The sequence below is a fragment of the Delphinus delphis genome, chromosome 2 (genome assembly GCF_949987515.2).
Source record: "Delphinus delphis chromosome 2, mDelDel1.2, whole genome shotgun sequence".
NCBI classification, from domain to species: Eukaryota; Metazoa; Chordata; class Mammalia; order Artiodactyla; family Delphinidae; genus Delphinus; species Delphinus delphis.
In genome coordinates this window covers 132,700,132-132,709,238 of record NC_082684.1, presented here as the reverse complement: position 1 = coordinate 132,709,238, position 9,107 = coordinate 132,700,132, and the positions used below count along the sequence as shown (strand labels likewise).

The 9,107-nt window shown below is 47.7% G+C and overlaps 1 long non-coding RNA gene across 1 annotated transcript; it reads right to left on the bottom strand.

Moving 5' to 3' along the window:
• Positions 1-613: 613 nt before the first annotated feature.
• Positions 614-5,148, bottom strand: LOC132420863 (uncharacterized). Its single transcript, XR_009518459.1, has 3 exons — positions 4,198-5,148; positions 3,077-3,139; positions 614-1,165 (listed from the first exon to the last, which is right to left on the bottom strand). It is a non-coding gene; the product is annotated as an uncharacterized lncRNA (long non-coding RNA).
• Positions 5,149-9,107: the final 3,959 nt, after the last annotated feature.

Sequence of the window (9,107 nt, the reverse complement as noted above, 5' to 3'; positions counted from 1 at the left end):
AGAGATCACCCCTCACCTGTTCTTCTAGGGTCAGACTATTCTTCCAGGATGAGACCTTGAGACACTCACTTCCCAGGATTTTAGAAGTTTCCCCTCCCAGAGCAGGTTCTAACTGGCCACAGTAACAATATAGCAACCTGCTTGCAGTGAGAGGGTGGGACTCTCTCACTGAGAGTGAGTGGGATGTCACCCACTCCACCATCACTGCCCCCCGCCTTTGAGGACCACGGCAGCTTGCTCCTGAGGCCAAGGTCTCAGCTTGAAACCAAGCCCCATGGCCCAAAGCAAAAACAAACAAATAGGGATCTGCAGCTGGAAGATTCCAGTATCTCCATTTTTCACAGTATCTTTTGTCCTTGATTTTCCCTTCTCCTCTCTCCCACTCCAGTGCCATTTGGCCGACACACAGAAGACTCTGTACCCGATGAACTAGAGACACAAGGAAGGTCTCGCTAATCCATCCATCTTACTAGAGGTTAGAGATTGCCCTAACATCTCTAGGGGAATTTAGGGACGGGATTGTTGGTGTTCCAGGGTAAAATTAGAGTTTGAAATTCCTTGTCTACACGTGGGATCCAACCAGCACAAGAGTTGACCATCATTGTCTCTTTTATTTCCAGCAATAAACCAGAATCCTAAAGCTGTCTCTAGCTGACCCCACCTAGCCAGCTGGTGGGTCCTTTGAGGACTCATGTCACCCCCCGCTAAGTCTCCCAGCAGAGGTCTGCCAGGTCTATGAATCGGGTCTCCCTGATTCTGGTCTGGGCAGCAACCTGGGTCCACCAGCTGTACAGCTGCAGTGCCACTGGGTGACAACCAGGAGCCAGCAGGGCGTCAGCAGTAGTTCTGGGGAGTGATTTTTTTTTTTTTTGCGGTACGCGGGCCTCTCACCGCTGCGGCCTCTCCCGTTGCGGAGCACAGGCTCCGGACGCGCAGGCTCAGCGGCCATAGCTCACGGGCCCAGCCGCTCTGCGGCATGTGGGATCTTCCCGGACCGGGGCACGAACCCGTGTCCCCTGCATCGGCAGGCGGACTCTCAACCACTGCGCCACCAGGGAAGCCCTGGGGAGTGATTTTGCTTGTGGTTCTTCCTTTTGTCCCTGTGCCTTTAGAAGGTCTGAGTGTTCTTCTTCCTCGGGATTCTGTGAGCCACTCAATTGCTTTCCTGTTTCCAAAGAAAAAGAGTGGTCAGGCACACACACGAGAGAGACAGAGACACAAAGACAGTGACACAGAGACAAAGAGACAGAAAGAAACAAAGGATGAAAATACTCTAATCCTTGGAACTGTCATTAAACCATAGGCACTGGTCTCTGTCCCTCTTCTGCTCCCTCTGGACTGAGCTTTCTGTCCTCAGCCACGCTCCTGGAGGCCCCATGAGTTCAGAGCCCAGTTTTGTCCCGTGGCTTCAAACCTTACCCCTCAGGCTGGAACAAATACCCAGTCCCTGCTCATTATCAAGCCACCCTCCTTCTACCCGCTGCCCACACCTCCTCTGACACAGAGAAACGTACACACACGTGTACACACCCCACACCCACCTCACACACAACTACTCTGGCTCGTGTTCCACTCTGCATTTTCCAAAAGGCATTGCTAGAAGGGGACGCATTCCATCCACCAGCTCCTGGTCTGTTCGTGTTCAGCCCCCCTCAGGACTGCAGGGCCTCGGGCAGGGGAACCGGGAGGGAGCAGAGGGGGTCGGCATACAGAGTCTGAGCTGTTACGTGGAGACCAATCGAATGCAGCTCACGTCTACTCCATGATTTTAAACGATGGGAAATCAGCACTCCAAACATTGGACCCAAAGGTTTTTCTTTCACTTGCTACTCTGGAGGGGTAATTTTCATCCAGGTGTGGCATGTGCACAGCCAGGGACTCCTGCCAAGTCATCAGATGCCTCTGAATTCCTTTTGAGCCAACACCTAACTTTCTTCTTTTGGGCAAGCTGGGGCTCCTTTGTGAAGAAGGGTAACTCAATGTCACTTTGAATGAATGAATGAATCAGAGGCAAGAGCTCCCATTAGAGGACTGATGGTGAACATTTCAGGGAATTTTAGAAAGCTCAGCCCTGTGAGAAAACCAACCACCAGAGGATACTCTAAAACAAAATACAAGCAAATACAAGGTTGAGGGAACATTCTGTGCGCACTCAGAATGTCAGGGAGCTCAGAGGAAAGGACATATTGCTGTTGGAAGGTGACATCGAGATGTGTGTGTTTCCCCCAGGGCCGACTGCTGCGGTAACTTGCTCTGCGTAGCGGCCACTCCCTCCCTTACGACACCGTCCCAGTCAGCCGATCACAACTGCCCGGTCCATCTTGAAGCCTGTCGGCTATCCAGCACTGGCTGCTATGGACGTGACTCACTCCCTGAGATTCTCTGGGGCAGCAGTTGAGAACTTGGCCCTGGAGGGAAAAGCCTTGCGGTTTGAATCCTGGCTTCCCTGCTTGCCTTCTCTGGGCTCCAGTTTAAAATGGGAACAACAACAGCAACTCTAACAGTGTTCTTGCGAGGATTAGATAAATTGATCCATATGAAGGTGTATTAGTCCGGGTTCAGCCGAAGAAATAAAACCAGTAGGAGATATACACTAAGCGGTTTGTTGCAAGGAATTGGCTTATGTGATTGTGGGGCTGGCTGGGTGAGTCTGAAATCCACTTGGAGGCCGTCAGGAAGGGCCGGCTGGAACTGAGACGCCGGCTGAAGCTGCAGGCCCCAGGTGGAATTTCTTCTCCTTCAGGGAAGCCTCAGCTCTGCTCTTACGACCTTTGACCTGATTGAATCAGGCCCACCCAGCTTGCCTAGGATCATCCCCTTTACTTAAAGTCGCTGGTTTGGGACTTTAATGACATCTACCTTCACAGCAACACCTAAGTTAGCATTTGGTTGAATAACTGGAAACTCAGGCCTAGGCAGAGTGACATATAAAACTGCCCATCACAGAAGGGTGAGCACCGTGGCTGGCTCCTGGTAACCCATCACTCAAGAACATTCAGCTATTATTTTTTTTAGGATTCAAAAGCATCTACTATGAAGTTGACATGATGAGTCAAGCTTCCCCCCTCCATCTTACCTGACCCATAGCTTTCTCTTCCTCACTTCCAAATCTTCTTCCAAAGAAGGCTGAAGACTCACCCTAAGGAGTCAAAAGGAAGGTGACCCTCTTCTATTCATCCTCTCGGCAAACACTGCCTGGGCACGCTCTGTGCCAGCTCAGGTCCAGGAGCTGTACGTGCGGATGCAGGTACGAGTTAGTCCCTGCCCGCCTGAAGGCCTGGACGCAGCGACCCACCCTCCACGGTTCCTCTTCTCTGGTCACGCACGCCCTGCCCTGTAGGCCTGTAGACCTCCTCTACAGCTGTCCTCCATCAGCATCTGACTAAAGGGGCAGACAGCAAGTCCAAACTCTGAACTATGCACCCACCCAGAGGGGCACTTTTTCTAGATCACTCTAAGAAGCCAAGAAGCTAGTGCATTTAACCACAGACATCAACAGAAGGGAGATGCTCCCCAGGGAGTCACATGCTATTTAACACAGGACACCCCAGTTCCCCGTCACAGGGCACACACATGATGCAGTGAAGAGCATGTCTCAGCCCCTCAGAGTATTTCCACTCCTATTCTGGTCTGCAGGCCCTTCTAAGCACCCACCTTGGTGGCCTCTGCCCTCTATTGATCATTTCCAGTTCCCCACACCCTACCTCCTCCAATTCCCAGAGAGGCCATGCTCTGTCCAGTGGCCACTGTGATCCCACTCCTTCATCCCAGGCCGAAGCTGCCCTGCTCCATGGCATGGTGACGGTGCCCACTAACCTAGGACAAACGTGTCCCAGGGCCATGGTTCTCCTGCCAGTCTACACTTGTCCAGTTCTCATCCGCCCTTGCAGAACCCATGATGGCCCAGAGAGCTCCCCCCACCCTTTCCAGGAGCTCAACTTTCTAGTTACATGAGCTTGGCAGAGTTAATTAACCTGTCTGAGCTTGAATTCCTCCTCTAAAAAATAGATATGATCATAAAACCCATTTCAAGGAGCTGTCATGAGAAGCAAGTGAAATAACATATGTGAAGTACCTGACACGTGGAACCCTGTCCATCTCCCGAATGCCCAGCCTCCCTGGCCAGCCCTTGCTGCCCACCCTCCCTCCAAGCTTACATGATATGGATCGGGTACATGAAGCCCACACTTAACCCACCTGATGTCATGGCATCCTAGCTCCGGCTCACCAGTCTCCAGGATACCACAGCATGGGGAGAAAGAGTATGTTTGCCTTCACATCTGCTGGGGAAGGCCTCCTACCCACAAGCGGAACCTGCAATAACATGAAGGGTTTGAACCGTCAGAGTTGTGATCAAAGGGAGACTGGGGAGTTTATGACAAGGAACTCATTTCATGAAAGAATGAGAAGAAGATGTAGCCTTTCCCCTTCCCCCCAACATGTCCAGGACCCCAACAATATGGGCGGCAGTGCAGAGGACCCCAGCCTGTACTGAACCCCAGCACAGAGGAAGAACTCTGTCACCTGTCACACACTGTATCAATGTTAGTCCATATCTTATAACTTAATTCCTCCCAGCTCCTGGGAAATGCAGCGCCTGGGGTGGACTGGGCTGGTTCTCTCCACCTGGCCTTGGAGAAACCTGCCTGTCCTCTAGAACAGGGGCATACCGGCCAAGGAACTTCCACAGGTGGGACCCTCAGGACCCCATCCCTCCTGCTGCAAGACCGACAAGGGGATCTAATGGCGGGCAGGTTTTGAAATCTCAGCCTTATGGAGATTTGGGGCTGGGTAATTCTTGGTCTATAGTATGTTTAGCAGCCTTCCTTGCCCACTCCTCCCTGGATTCCAGTAGCACCCACTCCCCAGTGGTAAGAACTAAAAGTGTCTTCAGACATTGCCAGATGTCCTCAGGAAGCAAAATCACCCCAGACAGAACCACAGAGCCCAAGTGCCTGCTGTGCCCTGGGTGCCCTTTTGAGTCAAGCAGCTGGAGGTCTTGTAACCCTGTGACTCTGGCCACCAGCAAATGGACAGGATCTCCATCCTGGACCAGCTCCTGTGACATCACTTGGTTGGGTCAGGGCTCTTCAACTGCATGGTGACTCCCCACCCCTGACCAGGCTTGCTCTGGGTTTGGGGGATTGGAGTAGCATGTCATGGAAACAGGATGCTGGGAAGAAAACAAAGAGAGAAATAAATGCAGCAGGGACCACAGAGCAGGAGGTCCCAGCTTCCTGGAACCCATTAGATGACCAGTTCACTCTCTCAGCTCTATAATTCCACCTTTTCTACGACGATGACATACTACCTTTTAAATCATTTTTAAAGCCTTTATTTAAAGTAATTTATCTACTGCTAAATAATAACTATCAAAAGCTGTATTTCCCAAACTGGGATTTTTCATTACTGGTGTGAACAGGATATGTTATTTTTCAAGGATGTATTTTTGTTACCAGACTGGGCCATTTTTATTTCATGCAAGTCAAGTGGGCATGGGTAATAAAATAAAAATAAAAACAGAAGGGAGCTAGTTTTATTTTTTTTAATCCCACCGTTTTTTTCGGAAGAAAATAAATCTGCCCCTTCAATCACTCCCATCAAATTAAACTTTCCATAATTATTGTAATGCAACATACATATAAATAGTACATATTATATATATAGTCACATGTATTTTCACCAAAATGTAGTTATGCTATATTTTTCTGCAACTTGCTTTATCACTTAACACAAATTTTATCAGTGACCCCTCCTTCCTGGTTGGTGTCTCAGGAACCTCACTGCCCGGTTCAAATACCAGCTCTGACTTTGCACAGCTGTGTGATCTTGTGGAGGTTAATAACCTCTCCGTGCCTCTTCTGCAACGTGTGGATGATGACAACATCATCTACTTTATGAAGCCCTGAGTGAGTTAAACAAGGTCATGATGGGAAGCACTCAGAACAGTGCCTAGCAAATACTCAGAAAAATGTTACCTCCTGCTACACGGATCTACCTTCTTGTTAAGAGTTGAAGAGGATTCCACTACACAGATATACCATGCTCTGCTGTGGAAATTTAAATTTGTACAAATGTTTGCTCTTGTAAGCCATGGTACAATGAATGCCCTTGCACTTACATCTTTACTCATTCATGCCATGGTTTGGGAGGATAAATTCCTAGAGGAGAGATAGGGGGGTTATTCAGTAAGCGCATTTTAAGTTTATATATCTATTGAGCTATTACCTTCAAAAAGGTTGTGAGGATTTTCATTCCTACCAACAGTGTGTGCGAGCTCATTTCTTCACTCTCAGCAGTTCTGAAGGCTATCAATCTTTTTAATTGGGTAGGCAAAAATGAAAACAATGCCACAATGTTGTTTGCATCCATATTTCTTTAATGATTAGTGAGATCAAACAATGTTTTTTCTTCCAGTTTTAGATATCAAATAATTAAAAATTTTTTCTTCTTTTAAACAATTTCTCATTCTAACTCCTCTTGCTATTTTAAGATGTTGGGGGTAAGAGTTTATTAATTAATTAATTAATTTTTGCTGTGTTGGGTCTTCGTTTCTGTGCGAGGGCTTTCTCTAGTTATGGCAAGCGGGGGCCACTCTTCATCGCGGCACGCGGGCCTCTCACTATCGCGGCCTCTCTTGCTCCAGACGCGCAGGCTCAGTAGTTGTGGCTCACGGGCCTAGCTGCTCCGTGGCATGTGGGATCCTCCCAGACCAGGGCTCGAACCCGTGTCCCCTGCATTAGCAGGCAGGTTCTCAACCACTGCGCCACCAGGGAAGCCCTAACATTTTTTTCTTCTTGAATGGACCATCTGTATAGTGTGTGTGTGTGTGTGTGAATCCTGCATTTGTCCATCTATGTTGCTTCTGATTGATTTGGAGGAACACTTGCTATAGTATGGATATTTACAGTTTTCCTGCTAGGATGTATAGCAAATAGTTTCTCCCAGGCTGTCATTTATGTATTTATGTTTTATTTATGGTGCCTTTCACGGTACAGTTTTGTTTTGCTTTTTTAAATTTTCAGGTGGTCCAATATGCCAAATTTTTCTTTGTTGACTTCTGGATTTGGTGCCAGACTTAGAAAGGCCTTCCCCACCCCAAGACATAGAGATATAAGGATCGAGACTGAGATATATGACATATGCCCTCCACCTGGACTTGTAAGACTATATATGTGAGATTATCTGTAAAACTCTATTAGAAAAGGATGACAGCTCAGATTATATGTAAAACAAAACAATCTTACATATACATAGTCCTATATTGCCTTTTAATTTGTTAGTACTGTATATTTGATGCACAAATCTTTAATCCATCTGGAATTTTTTACTGTAGTATGACGTAGGTACCTAATTTTATCCTCTTGCAAATGACTAGTGATTTGTGCCATGGTTCAAAGTGTCTTTGCCCTCCAAATGGCTCACCAGAAGGACTAAGGGTCTCTGAACCTGAGTCAGACCGGCCTGGAAGAAAAGGGGCTGGGAAAGGAGTGGTCTTCCCTCCCCTCTGCCCGTCCTCCCTCTACATATATCACCTCCCTCGGCAACAGCAGGTGTCACTGAGGCTCTTGAACTCAGAGAGCAGGGCCACGCAGGCGGGCTGCCAAGGGGGCCATGAACACTCCATCACTGAACACAGCATTAAGGGAATTATCAGAGCCTGAGCTATGGTTACCCCAGGACCCTAGTAACTTATGTGCCCAGAGAAATCATTTTCCTGGATGTTGCATTTTAGGCAGCAAGGAGGCTCCGGTGACCCTTATATCATCTGTTCCCAGGTTTCTGTGAATTTACACAGGCTGCCTCCCCACAGTAGAAGGAAATCTGATTACTGGTGGAATAACTTACAGGTAAGGGGACCTCCAGTGTGTGCCCACCCTGGCTGCAAATCCTCAGAGCTAGATTCCAAGGAAAGTGAACTGGTGCTCAGACCAGGACGCCTCGCAGGGCAGGCATCCTTCCTAACCTGGGTGTGGGCAGGAGAGCAGGTGGGCTTTAGAAGAACGGCGGGTCATCAGGGCCCAGCGAATGGAAGGAACATTAAAATGCCTGGGTTCTTCCTTCTACTAACCACCAGGATGACTTTAGCCTCTTGTTTAACATCTTTCTTCAGTTTCACTGTCCAAAAACATGGGTTAACATGGATTAAGCCACATCCAAGGGACCGTGCTATGAGTTTTAAACACAAGCCTCCAGTTTTCACAACAAGGCTGAAAAGTGAGAATGAGTATTCCCACCTTACACATGTTGAAACAAGATCAGAGAGGTTCAGGAAATTTGCCCTTCTGGAGTTACCTCTCCAGAAGGTGGCAGAGCTAAAACTGAACCCCCTGGCCAGGCCCGCAGCTTGAGTGCCTTCCCAGCATCCATGTTCCCAGCTCAGAAGACACCGGAGGGTGTTCATAGAGAAAGCTTTTCCAGGCTTCCCACAGAGGCCATCTGGGGAGGTTCCTGGGGCTCTTCCCTCCCTTGGCTTTGGTGTGACCTTGGTCCTGGAGACACACGCACACTGAGTCAGCTGTGGCCTGGTCCACACAGCTTCTGGGCACTCGCTGCACACCAGAGCCCAGATCCTTCTAGGGCTGTGTGTAAAGAAAGGAGGAAGCAGGCCTGCCCGAACCTGAGGGCTACACATCACGTGTGTACATGGGCAAAAGTTAAATCACAAGCCAAATGTTACATCGGATATGATGCTCTATGCTCTCTCTACCTCAACAAAAATATCCTCATCATAACAAGACATAAAAAGTTAATGAAGTTGTGGCTTCTATATGACTGAAAGTCTTCCATCGAAGACAAATGAACTTAATTATCACTGTGTGCATCTGGCTGTTCCATTAATGGGCTGGTGATATTTGGATAAGTATTAAAATAAGGAGAGCCATAGCTCATGTATTATTTTATATTTATTTCTTTTATTTTTTGCCTTCACTTCAGCAAAATCTCCAAGTATGTTCATTTTCACAAAACATTATTCCATTGACAATAATCATCTAATAATTACAAAATAAAATGTATATACAAAGGGAATAACTGTGAATGTACTTTCATTTTTAAAATACCTTAAAATATATGTAAAAATTGGAAAAATTATAATTCAATATGAG